The sequence below is a fragment of the Lissotriton helveticus genome, chromosome 9, assembly GCF_964261635.1.
Source record: "Lissotriton helveticus chromosome 9, aLisHel1.1, whole genome shotgun sequence".
NCBI lineage: Eukaryota > Metazoa > Chordata > Amphibia > Caudata > Salamandridae > Lissotriton > Lissotriton helveticus.
This window is the reverse complement of record NC_136070.1, coordinates 175,940,089-175,962,631: the sequence shown is the minus strand read 5'-3', so window position 1 is coordinate 175,962,631 and position 22,543 is coordinate 175,940,089. Positions and strand designations below refer to the sequence as shown.

Below are 22,543 nucleotides of genomic sequence, written 5' to 3'. Positions count from 1 at the left end.
GAAGATGAGAGGCGCACAACGCGCTCCATAGCAGGCGAGGGGACAGGAGAGCGGGCGGCCCGGCACTGAAGCGGAGAGCGACTCAAGCTTGAGCGGGGCTCTCTGCGGCGGGGCGACCAGGCTCCGAGATGTCACAAACTTGGAGGGGCGAAGGCACCCGAGTCACAACTCCGGCGAGGGAATAAGAACTTAAGGCCCAACAGCAGACTGGCACAGGCAGAATAGAACCCAATGGTCCTGGGGTTCCGTTCAGGGGGCAAGCTCGTGATCAAGCCCTTGGAGATTGTTTCTGGCACAAGTCTACCAAGTCCTCTCTGGTCTTTTCCTCTCCGTTCTCAGCAAGACACCACTGCAGGCCAGTCCTTCAGGGCAGCGACCGGTTTCCTTCCTTCAGCTTCTCTTGGTCATTCTAGTCAGGCAGAGGTTCGTCGTGGTCAAAACAGGATCTGATTTGTTAGGAGCGGAGCTCCTATATTTATACTCAGTTTCTTTTGTCTTTGCAGGCCAGGGGGCCTGAGCCTGGTTCAACCCAGTTTTGGAGCACTCTGTTGACAGGAAGCTGCCGTCTTCTTTCAGGGTGCAGGGCAGGGACATCAGACGCTCCGCAGGAGGTGGAGCCAGCATTGTGGTGGTGGAGCACAACCCTATTCAGAGTCAAGGACTACTCCGCCCACCCATCCTGGTGTAAGCACCCTATTCACCACCTGGTAACCCCGACTGTCCCTGAGAATCCCCCAGCCCTGTCACTCACACAAACCCAGACAGCAGATACACATCCTGGCAGAGGCGGGCTGAAATAGTTAGGCGAGCAAATGCTAACTTTCTAAAAGTAGCATTTGCAAACACAGGATATTAAAATAAACCTTGCTAAAGGAAGTATTTTATTATTCTGAGTTCAGGCATACTAAACTCGACGTGCCACCGTGTTCCCTGAGCCTACCGGGACTATAGCGTGTAATAATTCCGTCAGCTCACCTTGGCCTAAGTGAACAGGCAGCCCTTCAATAGTGAAGAACGAAAAGGGCGGTAATTCACTATTAGGACATGCCACACACATCATGGCTTGTCCTTCCTTACGCTTACAATGCACCCTGCCCGTCGGCCTACCATATGGGTGACTGATATGAAGGTTAGGGAAGGTGTAGGGACTGGCAAGTGTGTGCACTTGCGCAGTCAGCGTGACAGTACCAGACTGTACGCAGGGTCTGCAATGGCGGACCCGAGGCATATCTTACGAGGCCGCTTCTGTGGGTGGCGCAACCAGTGCTGCAGGCCCTAGCAGCATTTGTATCTACAAGCCCCAGCACTCCGCGTGCACGTCACTGGGGACTGACAATAAACCAAAAAGGCCAATTGTGGAAATCAATTACGGATACACTTTACATTGGGAGCACTTGCACTGCGGCACGGATTGGCCGTGGCGCAGTGCCCTGAGCATCGAATACCAGCAAAACATCTGAGGCACATCAGCAAAAAGTGGAAGGGAGACTCACGCCAAGGTGCTAGGTCTAACACGTGCACTCTACACATTGCCTTGATTGATTGATTGAAGGGAGTGCAAAGCTTTAGAATTCGGTACACTTGGCTTTGTGACTGCTTCTAAAGCAGGAACAGGCAAAACCATAAGAATGCGTTATCCCTGCGCCAGCGAGCGTTCCTTCAGAAACGCCATTTGGACTGCTGTCAAGATTTTCTCAACATTGGAAAAGTGCATTTCTGCTGATGTGTACAAATGCGATTTATATTAAATGTTAAATAAGTGAAACCCACTGTTCCTGGCACTATTCTTATGACCAAGTTCGTAGAATTATCACGTGTCAACAAGAACTGGGTCTCAAGCAGATCAGACTGCAAAGACCGTAGAATCGCGGTATGTTCCGGAAGCCAGCTGGCAGACGAAAATGAGGGTTGTATCAACACCTAAAGAGGTTTCAGACACCAGGCGTAATCAGGAATGTAAGTACTTTCGAAGTTTAAAAAACTGATCTCCCTGGGGGGTGACCAAAGGGACCTACTTGTAGGGGGTGGATATGACTGGGAGGGGAAAGCCAGGGTAGGCGGGATCTTGGGGAGAATGCAGTTCCATGGATCTGTTTATGTACTTATTTATCGCCCATGTCCTTTGACCCTGAATTTTGTTGTGATCTGAACCCAATGGAATGTTGCGCAAGTTGGTGGGGGGGGGAGGGGGGTTATTGTTCTTATAGTCTTTGAAAGTTTCCCCCTTTTTTCTTTTTTTTTTCTCCTTTTTATTTCTCTGAACGGCTCTAGTGCTCCAGCTCCCTGGTGCTCTTGAATGTATCCCCGTCGGCGATGCGCCCTCCGGTACTCGTTAAGGGCTGCAGCAGTGGTTTCTGGGTTACAGAGCCCTGCATACACAGAGCGCTATCGTTTAGGAGCCCTGTGTGATGGAAGTTTACCTTAATAAAGAGCATATATGATGGGCAGTGCTCGATAGCGGTAGTACTGAACGGGGAGGATGCCCACCTATGCAATAGACGCTGAAAGGGAGTCACTGAACTCACTACTGCACAATACTCTACACTGTAAGGGTCATAGAGCCACAGGGCTTGGGGCGGGGTGGAAGGGGTTTGGTTTGATATGTATTTCCTTTATTTGCAGTGCTATGGAAATGACGATCTTATGCGCCAAAGACTCAGCATTCGCAGAACGAACAATGTGCACGTACAGCTTGGACGCCCCAACGGCTATTATGGGGGGACATATTCTGGCTGTGTTATTATTATTATTATTATTATTATTTATTTTTGTAAAGCGCGTAGTCACCCAGAGGTATCCCAGCGCTAGGGACCCTAATTCTGAGGTACGGTGGGCCAAGGACCAAGAGAAAAAGAAGGAGGTGGGGAGGGACAAAGATACAGAATAAGGAGAGGGCAGACAGATATGATTAGGGAAAGAGATGAGTCTTTAACTGCTTCCTGAAGCGCAGATATTGTGGTTCAAGTCGTAGGTCACGAGGGAGCGAATTCCAGAGACGTGCAGCCTGGACCGAAAAACGTCTTCCTCCTGATCGGGCTTTCTTGAATCTTGGGGCGTTAATGAAGTTTTCTGCGTCTGAGCGGAGGGATCTTGTAGATTTATAGGGGGTGATGAATTTGCTAAGGACTGGGGGGCCTTGATTGTGCAGTGATTTATGGACAAGGCACAAGGCCTTGAATTTAATTCGCTCCCTTATCGGGAGCCAATGGAGGAGTTTGAGAGCAGGTTTAGCCGAGGTTCTGGCCGGGGTGTTTGTGATAATCCGGGCAGCGGTGTTCTGGATACTCTGAAGCTTGTTGAGGGTCGCTTCAGGGGCGCCCAGATAAATCACATTACTGTAATCCAACCTCGATATTATAAGGCCTTGGATTAACAGTTTTTGGGACTTGGGGGGTAGGAGGGGCAGGACTTTCCTCAGAGTTTTTAGGAGACCAACGCAGGTCCCGACTACCTTCTTAGCTTGAATATTGAATGAAAGATCAGAGTCGATCCAAACACCCAGACTTTTTACCTCTGTTTTAGGTTCAGGGGGAGGGCCCAGACAGGCTGGCCAGATGTCCGGGGAAAGTGAGATTCCTTTTGGACCAAGCAGAAGGACCTCAGTTTTCGTCCCATTTAGCTTAAGGGCTGATCTATTCATCCAGCGGTGGACCTGCGTAAGGCAGTTGAATAGGTCAGCTGTGTGTTGTCTGGGGTGGGACAGAGACACCACTAGTTGCGTGTCGTCAGCGTAGCTGACGACGCTCACTCCGAATGGGGTGATAACCTCCTCCAATGTGGACATATAGATATTAAATAATGTGGGGCTCAGGGAGGAGCCCTGAGGCACACCACATTGGAGGGGCATTTCGGAGGAGCGGGCGTTCTTCTCCCAGATCTGGTAGGTCCGTTGGGCCAAAAAGGATGAGAGCCAGGACAGGGCTGTGCCTTCCACGCCAACTCTTTTAAGTCTTTCAATGAGGAGTTGGTGGTCAACGGTGTCGAACGCCGCACTAAGGTCGAGGAGGATCACTGCCACTGATCCTCCCCCATCCAATAGCGCTCTGGCCTCCTCTACCGCTGCCAGGAGGGCGATGTCAGTGCCCTGCCCTGGTCGAAAGCCCGTCTGGGAGCTTTTTAGTTTATTATTGACCTCCAGAAACTGTGAGAGTATCCTATTGACTAGTTTTTCTGCGATTTTGCTGACTCCTGGGAGAAGGGAAATAGGCCTGTAATTGGCCAGATTCTCAGGGTCAAGAGATGGTTTCTTCAATAGGGCTTTTACGACAGCCGTCTTCCAACTCAGGGGTACAACTCCTTGTTGGAATGAGGCGTTGATCAGATGAGTAAGGGGGGGGATGATAGTGGAAGCTACCTCCTTGAGGATCCGGAGTGGAGCAGGGTCCCTAGGGGAACCGCTCTTCATGGAATTAAGCATGTTTCCTACTTCATCTATTGTAACTTGGCCCCACGAGGAGAGACAAGTAGGAGATGACGGGCATGGGAGAACGATTTCTTCACACGAGCTCGGGGGAGGAATTGAATCCAGAATTGTTCGGATTTTATCATGGAAGAAATTAGCCAGTTGTTGGCATTTCTCTTGATCGGCTTTAGGGTCGGAGGGGAATCCCGATCCCTGTTCTGGGGTTTTTAACAGCTCTTTCAGGATAACATATGATTCCTTGCTGGAGCATCCCGCCTCCTCTATTCTCTCCTGAAAAAACACGCTTTTGGCTTTCCGAATAGCGGTTTTATAGGATAGAAGAGAAGTAGAGTAGATGTTTTTGTTAATTTCCGATTTGTCTCGTCTCCAAGAGCGTTCTGTTTTCTTGCACTCCTGGCGCAGAGCTTTGAGCTCTGGAGTGTACCACAGCGCCGGAGAAAGTCTTTTGGGATGTTTGAGGATTGCAGTTTTTGGGAGCAGAGTATCTAGAGATGAAGTAATCCACTCACTAAACTGTTTATCAGCCATGGTGGGGTCGGAGGAGAGCTCGGGGATGGAGTGTGCAAGGGCGACGGCCCATTCCTCAGGTAAGAGTTTGCGCCAACGTCGGTCAGTTACCTGAATTTTAGAGGTTAGGAGGTTCAGCGTGGGAATTTCCCAGGAAATAGGGACCAGAAAATGGTCCGTCCATGGGAGAGTCACATGTGAATTGGTGGTAATAGTTGGTATATTGGTGAGGATCGCATCCAATAGGTGGCCCTTCATGTGGGTAGGCTCATTGTTCACCAATCGGATATTTAGTGCTGTTAGATCTTGCCGAAGGTCAGAGGCTACCCGATCCGCGGGGTCCATAAAGTGGAAGTTTATGTCACCTAGCATAAGAAAGTTGGAGGTGGACGAAGCTAGCTGTGATGCTGTTTCGACGACTGCATTGATGAAATTCCCGGGGGCACCTGGGGGGCGGTAGATTAACAGCCCTGCCAGGGAGTGAGCTGGGGAGGTTTGGATGGAGAATTGGCAGCTCTCGCAGTCCTCAATACCGGCGTTGGACGTTCTACAAGTGAAATGTTCCCTGAAGATTATAGCTACCCCCCCTCCTCTCCCTTTGGGTCTGTGTAAAGCTTGGCAGAGATACCCCGTGGGGAGGGCCGTGACGATGTCCGCATCGGTGCTCTCTGATAGCCATGTTTCCGTTAAGAATAGTAGGTCGAGATCCTGCTCTAGGATTAAGAGATTTAGCTCAATCGCATGTTTAGGGAGGGAGCGGCAATTAAGAAGTCCCATCTTCACAATGGCTTTTGTGGATTTCCGGGGGGTCGGGTTGCAGCGCGAGCAATTCGAGAAGGTATTACCTTCAGTATGCGTGTGATAGCAGGCAAGGATTTTCTTAGGTCGAAGTGCGCGTAATGTATCTCCGGTATACATCACTCGATCTTGAGGGCCACCAGGCAGAGTCACTGGGCCTGGGACCGTCTGGACCCGGACGGGCCCAGACGGGCTTGCCTTACGGCGCGCCTGCTGCGCCCGTCCGCTGCGCTCCCTGAACTGGCACATTATTTATAGGCGAGAGAGATGTTGTCCCGGAGTGGGCGTGGCCACCCAAAGGGGGCGTGTCCTAGCCTCCTCGCGGCCGGTAATGGCGGCGAGCGAGTGGCTTCTGTGTCACCCAGCCTTCAGATCGGCTGTTTTCCAAAGATACAGGTGAGTGCAGGGGGAGGGCGCAGAGTGAGTTAAAAGCAGAGATTCACACAAATTGTTAAAAATACAGTTCAGTTTAAGTGCTACGCGATGCTCCCGGCTTCCGCCTCAGGAGATTAGGGTAAAGTGTGACTCTTTTAGTCAGAGCGCGCTTTTATCTGTTTTTTCCCGGAGTGGGCGTGGCCACCCAAAGGGGGCGTGTCCTAGCCTCCTCGCGGCCGGTAATGGCGGCGAGCGAGTGGCTTCTGTGTCACCCAGCCTTCAGATCGGCTGTTTTCCAAAGATACAGGTGAGTGCAGGGGGAGGGCGCAGAGTGAGTTAAAAGCAGAGATTCACACAAATTGTTAAAAATACAGTTCAGTTTAAGTGCTACGCGATGCTCCCGGCTTCCGCCTCAGGAGATTAGGGTAAAGTGCGACTCTTTTAGTCAGAGCGCGCTTTTATCTGTTTTTTCCCGGAGTGGGCGTGGCCACCCAAAGGGGGCGTGTCCTAGCCTCCTCGCGGCCGGTAATGGCGGCGAGCGAGTGGCTTCTGTGTCACCCAGCCTTCAGATCGGCTGTTTTCCAAAGATACAGGTGAGTGCAGGGGGAGGGCGCAGAGTGAGTTAAAAGCAGAGATTCACACAAATTGTTAAAAATACAGTTCAGTTTAAGTGCTACGCGATGCTCCCGGCTTCCGCCTCAGGAGATTAGGGTAAAGTGCGACTCTTTTAGTCAGAGCGCGCTTTTATCTGTTATTTCCCGGAGTGGGCGTGGCCACCCAAAGGGGGCGTGTCCTAGCCTCCTCGCGGCCGGTAATGGCGGCGAGCGAGTGGCTTCTGTGTCACCCAGCCTTCAGATCGGCTGTTTTCCAAAGATACAGGTGAGTGCAGGGGGAGGGCGCAGAGTGAGTTAAAAGCAGAGATTCACACAAATTGTTAAAAATACAGTTCAGTTTAAGTGCTACGCGATGCTCCCGGCTTCCGCCTCAGGAGATTAGGGTAAAGTGCTATAGTGTTATACTTCTGGGTGGGGGCGTGCGTAGCCATGTTATGCAAGGTATGGTGCAACGCTTTATGATGTACTGTGTCATTTTCTTCATTCAATAAAATGTGTTGTTAAAAAAAAAAAACACAGCAAAAATTGTAATTGTTTCAAAGTAGACGGGGGCTGCAATTGTGCACACTTCTCCAGAAAGTGCGGGGGGCTACCTCCAACCTTCATTATGGAGCTCATAGCCCAAAAAGAGGACTACCAAACACGCGATGTGTGACTTGGCAAAATTAAATTTGTAGCCTAGGTCAGCAAAAGAGAGAATGATGCGATCCACCTTCACAAGATACGGGACAAATTTGTCATCTGCTCAACAGATATCATCAACGTATGAGAATGCATCAGGGTCAATGTCATGTAAGAGCAACACAACACATGCTGCCAAAGCCCCAGGACTGTTCTTGTAGCCCATAGGCAAACGAGTAAAGCATTTCTGATTGCCGACGGCAGTAAATGCAGTCAAGTCACGGCTCTCAGAAGCCTAATTGTGACTATAAAAACCATTGGAAATATATACAGTGTTGTTTTGTATTTTTTACGAACTATATTATTCACTAATGCAGAGCTGTGTGTGTTTTGTACTGCAAATGTCCGAACGTGACTGTTAAAATGTCTATACTCCAAAATGATACGATATGAACCATCCGGTTTTGATATCGCAAAAAGAGGATTATTCATGGATGAAACGCAGGGCTCAATAACACCCTGATATTCCAATTAAGGTAAAATTTAATTTACGGATGCTTTTGCTTCAGGCCTAATCAGATATTGAGCCTGCGGCTGTGACATAGATCGTAAAGGTAATTAGTGTGCTGGAGAATCATTATCCTATCCCACCTGACTACGATACACAGCCGGCGCTAGGGCCAATGCCCATTCCGCAGCGTAAGCATGTTTCTCCTCATCCGATACGTAACGGTAAAAACTCGGAAGTAAAACATCTTCCCCTCGGGAAGAAGAGAAACCAAATTGAGGAGGCCAGTCTGTCTCCAGCAACAAAATGTCACAAGAAGATGTAAGGTTGTTCCAAAAGATCCCCTTAATCCTGTGCTTAATATCACCCTCAATTTGGTGGACCATTTCATAAAGTTTATCAGGGGGTGCAACTCGTACATCTGCTGTTTCCACTACTATGAATGAATCAGTTGCTCTCGCCTTCAAATAAGGATAGAGTGCCTCCCGCACAACGGTAACTTCCGCCGTGCTGTCGAGCAGTATCACCGCCCATCTCCATCTGAGGAGCCGGATTCTCACCGTCTGAGGCATACTTTGCTGGCAAAGCAGCAACTTTCTTCTTCTGAAAAGGGGCCAGAAAAGGAGGCAGTACCTCAGGTTTGGCTTTCACATCAAACTGGCGTGGGGGATCACATCGTTGTTGAGTGGTCTCGCCCTGTCTGCGATACTGGAGCTCTCCTCCACCGAACTGTGAATCTGACGAGTCCTGTAAGGAACGAGGAGAGCGAGGATCAGGAACTTGAAATCTTTCTGGTGTCTTCATTTTAGAGTGGACACGCTAATCGTATCTACGCTCAGAAGCCTCAGATGTCGGTGAACTAGCATGCAAACCTTGCTTCTGTTGTTGCTGCCGTTGATTCGTATTCCAGTTCTTTTTAGGAAAGACAGGACGCCCATCCTTTTCAGTTTGGGCCTTTTGCTGAGTTTGTGTAAAAGGCTTAATTCCCAGGTTACTTCGCCATAAGGACTTATATACTTTAGAAATAATCTTTGGCAATTCACGTGGTTTATCCATGTCAACAACAGCCTCTAGGTGCTGATTCACTTGTAAGCTTACTGCTTTCCCCTTGACGTTAGCAAGGATCATGTCGAAAACAATAGGGAACACCCCCACCAATCTCATCCCCAAACCCATGTTCATCCTGAACCTTTTTAAGTACGGATGATAGAATGGTTATGGAGGGGGTGTCAAAACACAGTGAATAAACCGCCGCAAACACTTTCTGCCAAGTGGTGCAAACAGCCAAATCGGGAAACAGTCATTTATAACGAGAGTGAATGTTTCTCTCACCTCGGCTCAAAGAGTGAACTCTCTTATACAACACGCCGATAAGTTCAACCTAAAAAAACTAAAATGGCAAGGAGGTGGGTTGAAAAGTATCCAGGACACAGTAAGGGATCACACAAGTAAATTAGGGCCTCAGCTAGAGGAAGATTGCGTAATCAACTGGGAACAGTTGGCCCAGGTTCTTATCCATAAATTTCCAGCAGTGTCGGGTAATCAAAGAAGGTTTAACACCAGGAAGGAACCATGGTTCAACTCGGACTTACGAAATCAAAAGAGAAGGGTCACAAGAGAGGTTAGATTACAGGCGCGAGCAGAGAGAACTGGAAAAAGCCTAAATAATAGCAAACTAACGGAAGAAAGGAATGTATACAGGAAGATGTTGAGAATTGCGAAGACTGCACATAAGGAAACCATCTGGAATAAATTATTGTGCGCACGTAAATTGCCAAATAGTAGGGACTTCTGGGGCATTATAAACAATCTGAATAAAGGAGCAAGTCTCCAACAAGAGGCAGGAATTGGAGAAGAAACGTGGATTCATCATGTGCAAAACTTGTACTGCAACACAGACTTAAGCACAACTGAAGGTCCCCGGGGGACGGAGTTAGAAGTGGGTAAAAGAAAAAGAAATCTGAGTTTGGTTAACAGAGAAAATGAAGATTGTGAACAAGAGATAGGGGGCAACAAACTAAATCCATTAATCAGCAAAAAACAACTGCGGGTGATAATAATAAAATTAAAGACAGAAGGAGCAGCAGGTCCAAATGGGTTGCCGAACGCGCTTTTTAAGAACGAACTAGACCTCTGGTCAGAGATCTTAACGCCTCTTTTCAATTACATATACGTACATACAGATGTCCCTGTCTCTTGGAAAGGGAATATAATACACCCGCTATTTAAACAGGGAGACCATCGTAACCCAGCAAATTATAGGTTGATATCTTTAATTGATGTTGAGGCCAAACTTTACTCTTCTTGTCTTCTAGTACAGCTACGAGACTGGATGGACGACACAAATATAATTCCTAAGTTCCAAACAGCATTCAGGCAAAGGATGGGAACTATAACAAACGTGGCTATTTTGTCTCTCTTAACGGAAAAGGCAGTAAATAAGGGAACACGGTTGTACGCATGTTTCATTGACATAAAAGCAGCTTTTGACTGAGTTAGCAGAGAGCATTTGTGGGCAAAGTTAAACACATGGGGACTGCCCAGTCAACTACTAAAGGCAATAGTTGCCCTTCATAACAACACATGGGCAAGAGTGAAATTAGGCGATTGACGAGTATTCCCAAGCAACAAGGCTTAAAATAAGGATGCGTGTTAGCATCAAGCCTCTTTAACATGTTCCTCTCAGATATCGGCAAAGCTATGGAAGCTGCCGAATGTCATCCACCGATCATGGCCAACAAGCCAGTCAACATATTACAATACGCGGATGACATAGTAGTGCTAAGCCAAACACCAATAGGCCTACAAAGAGCAATAAATAAATTATCAGCCTATCTGAACCGGGGAAAACTGGAATTAAATAAAGCAAAAACAAAAGTCGTTCACTTAGTAGATCCAAAAAAAATCAAGTTTAAATGGACGGCGAATGTGCCAACGGTGGAAGAGCAAGGGTCCTATAAATACCTTGGTATAACAATAGGGCAAGGCCTAACACGCAAGGAGCACAAATCGGCAATGAAAGCCAAAGCGCAATCGCTAATCTTTACATATCGATTATTAAAAACAAAACTGGATTGCCCGGATTACAACCACCTATTAAAGGTGTTGGCTCCTCAAATTTTGCCCACCCTGTCCAGTGGCTTAGTTACCTGGTGCGGTAAGGAGGCTGACCTACTAAATGACCTCCAGACAAAGATCTACAAGGCAGTTTTCAATCTGCCGAAATCTGCCTCCCCAGCGCAAGTGCGGCTCGAATTTGGCCTTCAACATCAGAAATTCCGGAGCATGAGCGGCTTCGTGAAGCTGATCCAGACACCATGGACAGTCTATGTTGGCAATAAATCACGTATCAGGTGGACAAAGAAATACCAAGTACCTGGGGAAAGTACTTGAAAACTTGTTTTGGAAACAGTATGGGAAACCATGGCAAACAAAGCAAGTATTAGTAGAGCAGTCAATGAAGCAGCAAAAAGGAAATCCTTTCTGGAGGACAAAAATACAATCTCCAAACGTCGACATCGGTGGACCATCATTACCTCCTATAAATCACTTAAACCGCAAGCATATTTATAATCACATTTTAGCGGGTATTTAAAAAAGAGCCATACATACTACCCGATGGGACAGCACGTCTCAAAAGATCTACTGCCACTCTGGAAACACAAGCATCGAACAGAGCAGTGCCGACTATGTGGATACAAAACGGAATCTTTACCCCACCTATTATGCGCATGCCCAGCAGTCATGGCCCTGAGGAGACAGTTTTTAAAACCCATCTTCAATGAACAGAATATTCGCACATGCAGACAGGCAATGATAAGTTGGTTGGGAGGCTCCTCTGTAATTCTGGCCTGCTGGGGAGTAAAATTCCTGGAAGAGGTAAGAAAACGCTTATGGCAAGCCGAGCAGGAGAAAAACCGAGGAGAATGTTCCCCCAGGCCCGGTCCCCACGGACCAACTATGCCACACACGGACTGAATGTAAAACTGATTAAGAGCTCACCTAGACGGCAGGATCACAGAAGTTGGCCTAGATCAAAATTTTAACTGTTTTATTTATAACATTTTATATGTTAGACATTTAAATGGACTTAAGTTATAAAACTAATGGGTAATTTTAATGTTGCCTGATATTAATTGTCTTTGAACAGTCGTTTTTATTTTTATGGGAAGATTGTAAAGATTTTAATTAATCATACAATAAAGTTTTTTTGACTTGACTCAGTCCTTTAAGTAAGCTCATAGTAAGGATCCTGTGTTTCTCCACAAGGGAAATATGCAGAAAGACCGATTCGAGTTGCTCAAATTTTTCTGCCAGCCAATAAGGGAAATCCTCATTATTTTGATAATGTTTATCTATCACCGAATTATTCATGATGGGACTAATAACCAGACCACCACCATGTCCAGGTGGTTGTGCAGCAGCTCCAGGGGGAGCGACCTCAATATTACGTGACATAAACTGTGTTACAGCTCTACGAATATGAATCAATGATTGTCTCAGCTCTACGATAGGATGTAAACCCAGCCAAAACCGGCCACCTGGCCCCCTCGACTGATAAGGGGACTAATCGGACCACAGAAAGAGGGTGAGGCAGGGCGCCAGTAAACCATATGGTATGCTGCCAAGCTGTCAACGGAACTTCAAGTAAATGATTAGGGCGATACGTCCGCAGGACCGCGGAGGCAGTATATTCATGAAACAAATTATCGTTCACATCCACCGCCGGAAAAGTAACCCAAGAATAGAAGACATCGAAGCGGAATGCTGCATCCGCCTCAACAACAAAAATAAAATCTACCCCTCTATTAGGTTCACCATGCTGAGACAAATAAGCTGTGACCGCAGCGCGGTTGGGCGCCGCAATAGCGACCGCCATTCAGAATCGCAGAAACTACTTATGGAAACGGTTGCACAATATTGGGGGAAGAACAAAGAAAACATTTTAAAAATCAAGCTTGAATAAACCTATAATTTTCATATATAGGAGGTTAAGCCCAGGCACCAGGGACGTCTCCGCAACAGGTGAGAAGGTATAGTGGACAAGCACAAGCGCAACTCAGGGGTGTCGTGTATAAGGACCAGACCAAACGTTGGTGGCGCCATGTTGCAGTGATTCTGCACATACAAAGAACTATGCTCAGGAATATGTGAACTCAGTGTATGAAGGCTAAGCCTTCCCACCACCATAGTGCCCACGAGCACAGGACCGATCTGCTATAGTGTCTCATTCGCTCTCCAACACACTCATGAAGAAACAAATGATTAGACACCCCACAACACAACACTCCTGAACTTCTCAGGAATTGCAGTAACAGAACACACTCTCGTACCTGTCCACAATAAGAAATAACTGAAACACTAATATAGTTTAAAATGTTTATTTTAACTATCGTGCTCCAAAACGCAGTATAAGAGCCACAACCAGCAGAAAAATGCATAAAACTAATACAGTTAGCATTGATGCTAGGCCATATATCATAAAGGTAGATCTCATCATATAAAGACAGTGGAGAAAGCACTATGAAGCCTAACCACCCTCCCCTTGATAAGAAGAAGTATTATTATATAATTGAAGATCTCTGGGTTTTGTCAGCAGACCCCATACCTTAGTGCCTTGATGGTATATCTACATCATAGGAACAGCGTTGCTCTTCTCCCTGGAAAGCTCCCTCTCGAAGTGTGTTTCCCCTAAACATGCATCCCCATAATATCAAAGTACTAGTTTCCAGCAGCAGCTGTGTTAGCATGTTTTGTCTGGGTGCTAGGGGCTGACCAGAACAGAATAACAAGGGGCATTTTTTATCGACCTTGCTCACAGCGTTCAGACTAAACTCCAGGAACAGGCAGAGAACGAACAAAGCAGACGGTTCTCATGTGATAGGCATAAACAGAGTCTCCCAAAAATAAAGTGTCTGCCTGGCTCATGCTAACTTAGCAAAGTCGACAATGTCCCATGTGACACCCTTACTTGCCTGCAGATATTCTACATATAACCTGGGGTAGTACTAAGCTAAGAAACTTCTGGGTTGAAGTGACACAAGTTATCTCCAAGTCACAGGAGAGCATGGAATATTGCCTGCTGGGTATGTATCCCAGACTGAGGAAAGTCAAGGTAACAACGAGATTTACTGACCTGGCTCTGTTACTAGCTAAGCTGGCAATAACCATGCAATGGGAATCCATGTAACCCCCCATCATAGTGATATGGGAGAGAGAGGTTAATTACTGGGCCAAAGCAGAAGGGAAAGAGTTTGGTAGGGAGGAGAAGCAAGGCATGCAGAAGTAACTCATTGCAGCGCAGTGGAAAGAAATGGTACAGGCTTACAAGGACAATGGGAAAAAAGATAGTAGACCATCTTAAATCCTGTTTGCTCTAGAAATGCTTGAAGAACAAGTTACTTACCTTCGGTAACGATATAACTGTAAGAGACATGGATTAGTTATGGATTGCTCACCTTAAAATTACCCCCAGGCGTCAGACTGGATCTGGAGAATTTTCCCCTCAGCGGTACCTCTACGCGTCGATAGGTGACGTCGGTCGACTCTGCGTATGTCGTCGTGGTCGCCGGAATGATGTAGCGGTATCTACTTAGACGCTGCCTTCGCGCGCTGTAATGACAGAGGTATTGGTACTGATTGGCTCGATTATGACCGTTGCCCACCAGAAACTCAGTATATGTTGCTGTCACTCGAACACCTATGATGCTCTTTTTGTTTCTGACTTTTACCTCACCTATTAGAAGGGCTTGCCTATTTGCTTTGGCATGATCTTATGCCTTCTTGCATATTGCTTTTGCTCTTTTTCGGGCCTAGAGGCCTATGCTCGAGCGATGCCATGTTCTTTTCTGACACCATTTTGCCGAGCCTTTTCAGGTGAAAGGCAATGTTTTAGTTTCCATGTGTTGTTCGCTAGCAATAAACCAGAAGGGACCGGTTCTTATCGGTGGAATGGGCTCTCTTCGCACCGGAGCCATAACAAACGCCTGGCCAGCTGCTGTTGTGTGCTTGGTACGAGGCGGTACAGGAATCCTATGAGAACGGTAGGCGGGTTCTTCCAGAGGCTTCGAGAAAGAGACACATTCTATATTAGTGAAAGCGGGTCAAAGTGAGGGTGAGATGCTGATCTGGCTGTTGTGGCGATCTGGTGAAACATCATGGTGCAGACGTGCAGTGGTGTTTGTGGAGCAGAGAGTCCTGACCCAACCAGAGAGGGATAGAGATTCGGACCCTTGTAAAGATGCCTACGAATATGGTGAGGGGTTCCATGTATGTCTAAGTATTTCTAACTACATCTTTTATTTTCAGGTTCTATGTATATGTATGTATTGATGATTGACTGTGATATTTAGTTATTTCTTCTTTTTCCTTGTCACTCTATTATCATGTAATAAAGACCCTTGAAGCATATATTAGTGTCCTTATTCCTTGTGGAGGAAGGCCGGACCCCTTTTTGACCAAGTGCTTACGGAGGGATGGGTTATTTCCCCTCTAATGGTTAATTACTGATTCGGAAGGGAAATTGCCTCTGAAACAGGAACATCCAAATTGCAAGTAGACTCGCCCCAACATAGTGTACAAGGTATGTACTGATTTTCACCAGAGGGTGTTGCTCGCGTAGATTTGCGTTGTTCGTCAGGGGACATTGCTGATTCACCTGAGGGTGTTGCTCAAATAGATTCGCGTTGTTCGTCTGGAGACGTTGCTGATTCACCGGGAGGTGTTGCTCGTGTATATTTGCGTTGTTCGTTGGGAGATGTTGCTATACATACCCTTGGAGCTATGATCTATCATATCTTTAGCTGTTAGTGTTATTTCTTGCTTCTATCGTATCTTTAGCTGTTAGTGTTATTTCTTTCTTAGACAGATATTCTGAAAGTGTGGTGTTTGCAGGCATTCTAAGAAGGAACTGTGGTAAGTAATGACCCCATAGCTAACTAAGACACCCGATTTTGAGAAAATATCAGTCATTACACGCGCTGACGTCAGTTCTTTGCACGACATTCCCCACCAGAAGCGAAGAGAGACGCAAGACACTGACCACTGGTTCATGAAAACTAGGGTCCTATGAGGGGTCAGTTTGCAGAACGGTGAGGATGGGTGGGGCGGTGAGGAATCCATAACTAATCTATGTCTCTTATAGATATATTGTTACCGAAGGTAAGTAACTTGTTCATCTGAACTAGATGATTAGTTATGGATTCCTCACCTTAGAATAGATACCCCAACAATATCAACCCCGGAGGTGGGTCTGCGAACCAAGTTCACACCAGAAATTCCTGGAGAAGCGAACGGCGAAGTAGCCGCCCCTCCGGACTTAGCTGTTCAGGCAGTAGTGTTTGGTAAACATGTGCAGTGAAGCCCACGTAGCTGCTTGGCAGATGTCAAGAAGGGGGACTCCACGTCCCAAAGCAGTAGAGGCCGCCGTCGCCCTGGTGGAATGGGCACACAACCTAACCGGAGGTTCCTTTTTCACTAAGGAATAGCAGATTTTGATGCAAAGAACGACCCATCAAGAGATGGTTCGTTTTTGCACGGCCCTACCTTTCTTGGCGCCCACATAACCGACAAAGAGCTGGTCATCCACCTGGAATTGTTTTGTGTGATCCAGATAGAACGAAAGCGCACGCTTTAGATCTAAACGGTGGAGCCTCTGTTCCTTTTTAGAAGGATGCGGAGGCGGAAAGAAGGTGGGCATAGTGATGGTCTGCCCTATATGAAAAAAGGTAACCACTTTGTGAAAAAAAGAAGGCCTAGTGCGGAGGACGACCATGTCCGGACGAACAGCCAGGAAAGGAGGCTTAGAAGAAAGGGCTTGTAGCTCACTCACCCTGCGAGCAGAGGTGAGGTCAACCAGAAAGGCAGTTTTAAGTGTTAAGAGTCTGAAAGGACAGTTATGTAGCAGCTCAAAAGGAGCGCACATCAGATAAGTAAGAACCAGGTTCAAGTCCTACTGGAGCCTCACAATATGAGTTGGAGGAATCAAATGAGTAGGGGACTTCAAAAGAGACGGCTGTTCAGGCAGCCGAAGGAAGGTCGAAATTGCAAAAAGATTGCCTTTAAGAGTGGCCAGAGCAGAGCCCTGCTGGGCCAAAGAAAGAATGAAGAGGAGAACCTCTGAAAGGGGTGCAGAAAGGGGAGCCACAGCCTTTGCTGCACACCATGCCACAAATGTTTTCCATCTACAGGAGTAAACCGTTTTGATGGAAGGATGCCTGGCTGCCAAGATAACATTGCAGACTTCGGGAGGAAGGTCGAAAGCCGTCAACTGTCGCCGCTCAATCTCCACACAAGGAGGTGGAGACTGAACAAGTTTGGGTGGAGGACCATCCCCTGCTGCTGCGACAGAAGATCCTCCCGAAGAGGCAGTCTGATCCGAGGATCGATGGACATGTGCAATAGCTCGGGATACCAGACCAATCCGGAGCCACAAGGATGACCTGGGCCCGGTCGCGCTTGATCTTCTTCAGTACTCTGGGCAGAAGTCGTACAGGCGGAAAGGCATACAGGAGGCCGCAGTTCCACTCGCGGCAAAAGGCATTGCCAAGCAAGTGCCGCCTGGCAAATTCCAAAGCGCAGAACTGCTGGCATTGTGCATTCTCTTCAGTGGCAAATAGATCTAATCAAGGCTCTTTCCACTGCTGAAAGAGACCTTGCACCACCTCCGAGTGAAGACGCCATTCATGATCCATCATGCACCGGCGGCTGAGGTTGTCCGCCCTAGCAATCAGGGAACCTGCCAGGTGTTGAACACCCAGAGATATGCCCTGACGTTCTAGCCAATTCCAAAGGCAAAGGGCCTCTTGAAACAGGGTCCACGACCCCACCCCGCCCTGCTTGTTACAGTACCACATGGCGGTGATGTTGTCTGTGAACACCTGCACTACTCTTCCTTTGACAGAAGGAAGGAATGCTTTCAGTGCAAGACGAATCACCCGAAGCTCCAGAAGGTTGATGTGGAGCCCGGACTCCGCTGGAGACCGGAGGTCTCTGATCTTCGCCTCTCCCATGTGGCCGCACCATTCCAGGAGTGGCGCGTCTGTCACCACTGTGAACTCTGATTGGGGAATGGATAGGGATCTGCCGTGACCCAATTCTGGTTCGGGAGCTACCACTGCAGCTGACGTGCAGTCTCCCCCCAGATCTGGACGATATCGGAAAGATCCCCCTAATGCTGCACCCACTGGAACTTCAGGTCCCACAGCAGAGCCTGCATACGCCACCTGCCATGATCCATCAGCAGGATGCAGGAGGCCATGAGGCCCAACAGCCTCAGAGTCAACCTTAACAAAATCAGAATCATAGCCCGACAAACCCAGACTCGCTGCTCGGGAGGATAGGCCAGAAACTGCACTGTATCCAGAACTGCTCCGATGAAAAGGAGCTTCTGGGAGGGAGTCAGGTGTGACACGTTGATCGTGAACCCCAGCGAATGCAGGAGGTCCGCCGTAGTCTGGAGGTGGGAGACGACAGCCTGGGTCGAGCCCGCCTTCAACAGTCAGTCGTCGAGATAGGGGAAGACTGGAATCCCTGATCTACGCAGATGAGCTGCGACCACCGCCATCACTTTCATGAACACCCGAGGACACTGTTAAGGCCAAATGGGAGCAGAGTAAACTGAAAATTCTTGTGGCCTTCCGTGAGCCATAGGTAACACCGATGGGCAGACAGGACTGGGATGTGAAAATAAGCATCCTGCAAGTCCAACACTACCATCTAGTCTCCAGGGTCGAGGGCAGACAAGACCTGCGCTAAGGTTAGCATTTTAAAATTCTCCTTCCAGAGGAAACGGTTGATGTCCCTGAGGTCTAAGATAGGATGCAGGCCTATGTCCTTCTGCAGCACTTATTACTTGGTTTCAAACCAAGGTACCCTATATCATTCCTATAGTCTTGCTACCGATGTTTTGAGCACGAAAGACTGCATTCCATCTCAGCTTTCTCAGTGGTATTTTCTGAGTAGCACTGTTGTGCTGGCTTTTTTTTTATGAACTGACACAGTGTCACAAATATTTTTCCCTGTGCAGTTTAGCCTGTTGTTTTCCGTCTCCAGCGTGGCAGATAATTCTGGGGTAGAAGTATGCTCGTGTCATACTGCTGTGACAATGACTGAATCTAGTTTTGGATCTGTTTTTAGGAAATGTGGGTCTAGTTGTGGGGGTTTATACTTCATTCAGTAGGAGTGCTGTTACTGCATTAACTGGTACAAAAGGGGGTGGTGATGGACGGAGCATCTGATCCAATCAAACACTCACACCCAGTCAAAAGATCTGGGTTTAATCCATCACCGTTCTTTAGCCCACTCTGCCACCCCAGTTCAGACATGGCTATATGCAAATCAGTCTGACCCTGTGCCTCATGGGAACAGTCCAGCCCGAACTGCCAAGCCATGCCTTCCCTGGACCGGAAACAAGCTTCCGAGGACCGGTTTCTGGCATTACAGCCGTCTTCAGCCCGGCATGCTTGAATCCAGTGGCAAAGTGAGCAAGGGACTCACGTCTGAGCATACCCTGCCACACTTATGGCGGCCAAAGCGGTACAAAAGGGGGTGGTGATGGACGGAGCATCTGAACCAATCAAACACTCACACCCAGTCAAAAGATCTGGGTTTGATCCATCACCGTTCTTTAGCCCACTCTGCCACCCCAGTTCAGACATGGCTATATGCAAATCAGTCTGACCCTGTGCCTCATGGGAACAGTCCAGCCCGAACTGCCAAGCCATGCCTTCCCTGGACCGGAAACAAGCTTCCGAGGACCGCTTTCTGGCATTACAGCGGTCTTCAGCCCGGCATGCTTGAATCCAGTGGCAAAGTGAGCAAGGGACTCACGTCTGAGCATACCCTGCCACACTTATGGCGGCCAAAGCGGTACAAAAGGGGGTGGTGATGGACGGAGCATCTGAACCAATCAAACACTCACGCCCAGTCAAAAGATCTGGGTTTGATCCATCACCGTTCTTTAGCCCACTCTGCCACCCCAGTTCAGACAGGCTGAAGACGGCTGGAATGCCAGAAACCGGTCCTCAGAAGCTTGTTTCCGGTCCAGGGAAGACATGGCTTGGCAGTTCGGGCTGGACTGTTCCCATGAGGCACAGGGTCAGACTGATTTGCATATAGCCATGTCTGAACTGGGGTGGCAGAGTGGGCTAAAGAACGGTGATGGATTAAACCCAGATCTTTTGACTGGGTGTGAGTGTTTGATTGATTCAGATGCTCCGTCCATCACCACCCCCTTTTGTACCGCTTTTGGCCGCCATAAGTGTGGCAGGGTATGCTCAGACGTGAGTCCCTTGCTCACTTTGCCACTGGATTCAAGCAAGCCGGGCTGAAGACGGCTGGAATGCCAGAAACCGGTCCTCGGAAGCTTGTTTCCGGTCCAGGCAAGACATGGCTTGGCAGTTCGGGCTGGACTGTTCCCATGAGGCACAGGGTCAGACTGATTTGCATATAGCCATGTCTGAACTGGGGTGGCAGAGTGGGCTAAAGAACGGTGATGGATTAAACCCAGATCTTTTGACTGGGTGTGGGTGTTTGATTGATTCAGATGCCCCATCCATCACCACCCCCTTTTGTACTGCTTTTGGCCGCCATAAGTGTGGCAGGGTATGCTCAGACGTGAGTCCCTTGCTCACTTTGCCACTGGATTCAAGCAAGCCTGGCTGAAGACGGCTGGAATGCCAGAAACCGGTCCTCGGAAGCTTGTTTCCGGTTCAGGGAAGACATGGCTTGGCAGTTCGGGCTGGACTGTTCCCATGAGGCACAGGGTCAGACTGATTTGCATATAGCCATGTCTGAACTGGGGTGGCAGAGTGGGCTAAAGAACAGTGATGGATTAAACCCAGATCTTTTGACTGGGTGTGAGTGTTTGATTGATTCAGATGCTCCGTCCATCACCACCCCCTTTTGTACCGCCTTAACTGTAGCTGGTGTTAAAATTCTTTCATCTGCTATTTCTAAAAGGGCCATTACTAAGACCAAAATAGGTGTTGCCACTGCCCTTGGATGGTGGGTTACTAATATTACAGAGACTGTTGCTTGAGGAGTCTCAAACATAATATTACATTTAGCGGCTTCTCTTGCAAAAAACTCCTAATATGCCAGGATGTCATCCAGTGGTGATGCCCTGGTTGGAGATTGAGGGAGTGACATTGGTGTGTACGATGTTTGTGACACGTCCGAGTAAGAATTAGGAGATCGGGATCAAGTTCATGATCTCCTTCATCTACCGACCAGAGTACTTTGAGGAGATTTGGTTTTGCTCCTTGTAGATTCATGTGGAGAAGAAGGCTTTCGCTTAAATTTTTTCACTGGAGACCTGGAAGTTGCATTTGGTGTTTTCCTTGGAGGAGAAAGATCAAGGGGACGCACAGGTCTGATGGTATGATTGGCATTACTGGCGATATGGTAAAGAAGCTGTTACGGTTATGTGGCCCTTTCTGAACGCCAAAAAGGAGTTTTAGGAAAGGGCTGAGAATGTATGTCTGGCAAAGGTCTGAGTGCAAGGATTCATAACGATTTGAAGATGGTGATAAAGACCAGACTGTAGGAGTCACAGGTGGAACAATGCTCTTTTTCTGTCTCTTCGATATCAACTGTGAAGCAGTTGACATAGATCTTGTTTTTTTCCACAAAACTGGTGTATGTGTTGCTGCTAATACTGGTGCTTTTGTCGTCGAATGTGAATGTGTCGCTATTAATGCTGGTCTTACCCAGCCATCACTGGAAATGTCATCATCAACAGTGTGACAGTCGCCAATGACCATGGTTTATGTTTTGACGTTGATGGAAATGATGGCTTCCATGACACTGATCTTGAATGTCTTGTGGTTGATGAAAGTGCATGATGTGAATCAGTGGAAGGTGAACATGTTGGCACTGACCCGGTGCAATGTCTGTGTTGTTATTCTTCAATAGCGATTGGAAGGGTGGTGGTGTCTTGGTTTTCTCTTCCCACATGTCCCCGTATACCAGCCCTTTGTCAGTAGACAGACTTATTTAGGCAGGCAGGGAGACTGATATTTCTAGCCACCTTCTCTTTTTTCTTGTCTTACTCTGCCTTCATATTCTCAATCATACCTCCAAATCCAATTCTCTCTGTCTTTCACAGTCGATTTTTGACAAATTTCATATTCCTTGGCAGTGTGAAAGGCAGAGTACCCAAAGCTTATGAGAATAAGTAACTACCTTTTTTCTCCCAAATGAAAAACACTTTAAGAAAAGAAAGGTAATTTTGACTAAAACTTTCAGTCAGAATAAATAGTCTGTAAACTGGTGCATTCAATGGCAGATATTCATACATGTAAAATGAAATAATAAAAACGAATTTCCTGACAGGAAAAAAAAAGAATTTTGAGGAGTGAAAACTCAAAGGTGTTCTGAGTTCCTTTTCTCAGGTGCAGTAAAATGCGGGCTCTGGGGGCAACTGCCAGTACAGTGCATTGTGGGAAGGGGTGCCTGCCATGGTCTTGACATTGCAGTGCTATTTAACCAGTATGACAACTTTATATGCATATTAAGAAAAAAAATGCGCCTCCGATAGGCCTCCACTACATAATAGCATTATATTCATGGACAGAGACATCTTTTACTGCTTTTTCCATGGAAGACAACTATACAAAAAGGTGTTCCGGTTTCCACGCAAAGCCGCAGGGAATATTCAAGTGTTTAGGACTTTCAATGAAGTCCCTGAAATGCAGA

At 47.5% G+C, this 22,543-nt stretch overlaps 1 protein-coding gene across 2 annotated transcripts in view; it reads right to left on the bottom strand.

Annotated features, from left to right (window-relative positions):
• Window positions 1-22,543, bottom strand: part of KLHDC1 (kelch domain containing 1) — a 1,359,852-nt gene that overhangs the window by 254,398 nt on the left and 1,082,911 nt on the right. The gene's annotated exons all lie outside the window — the stretch shown is intronic.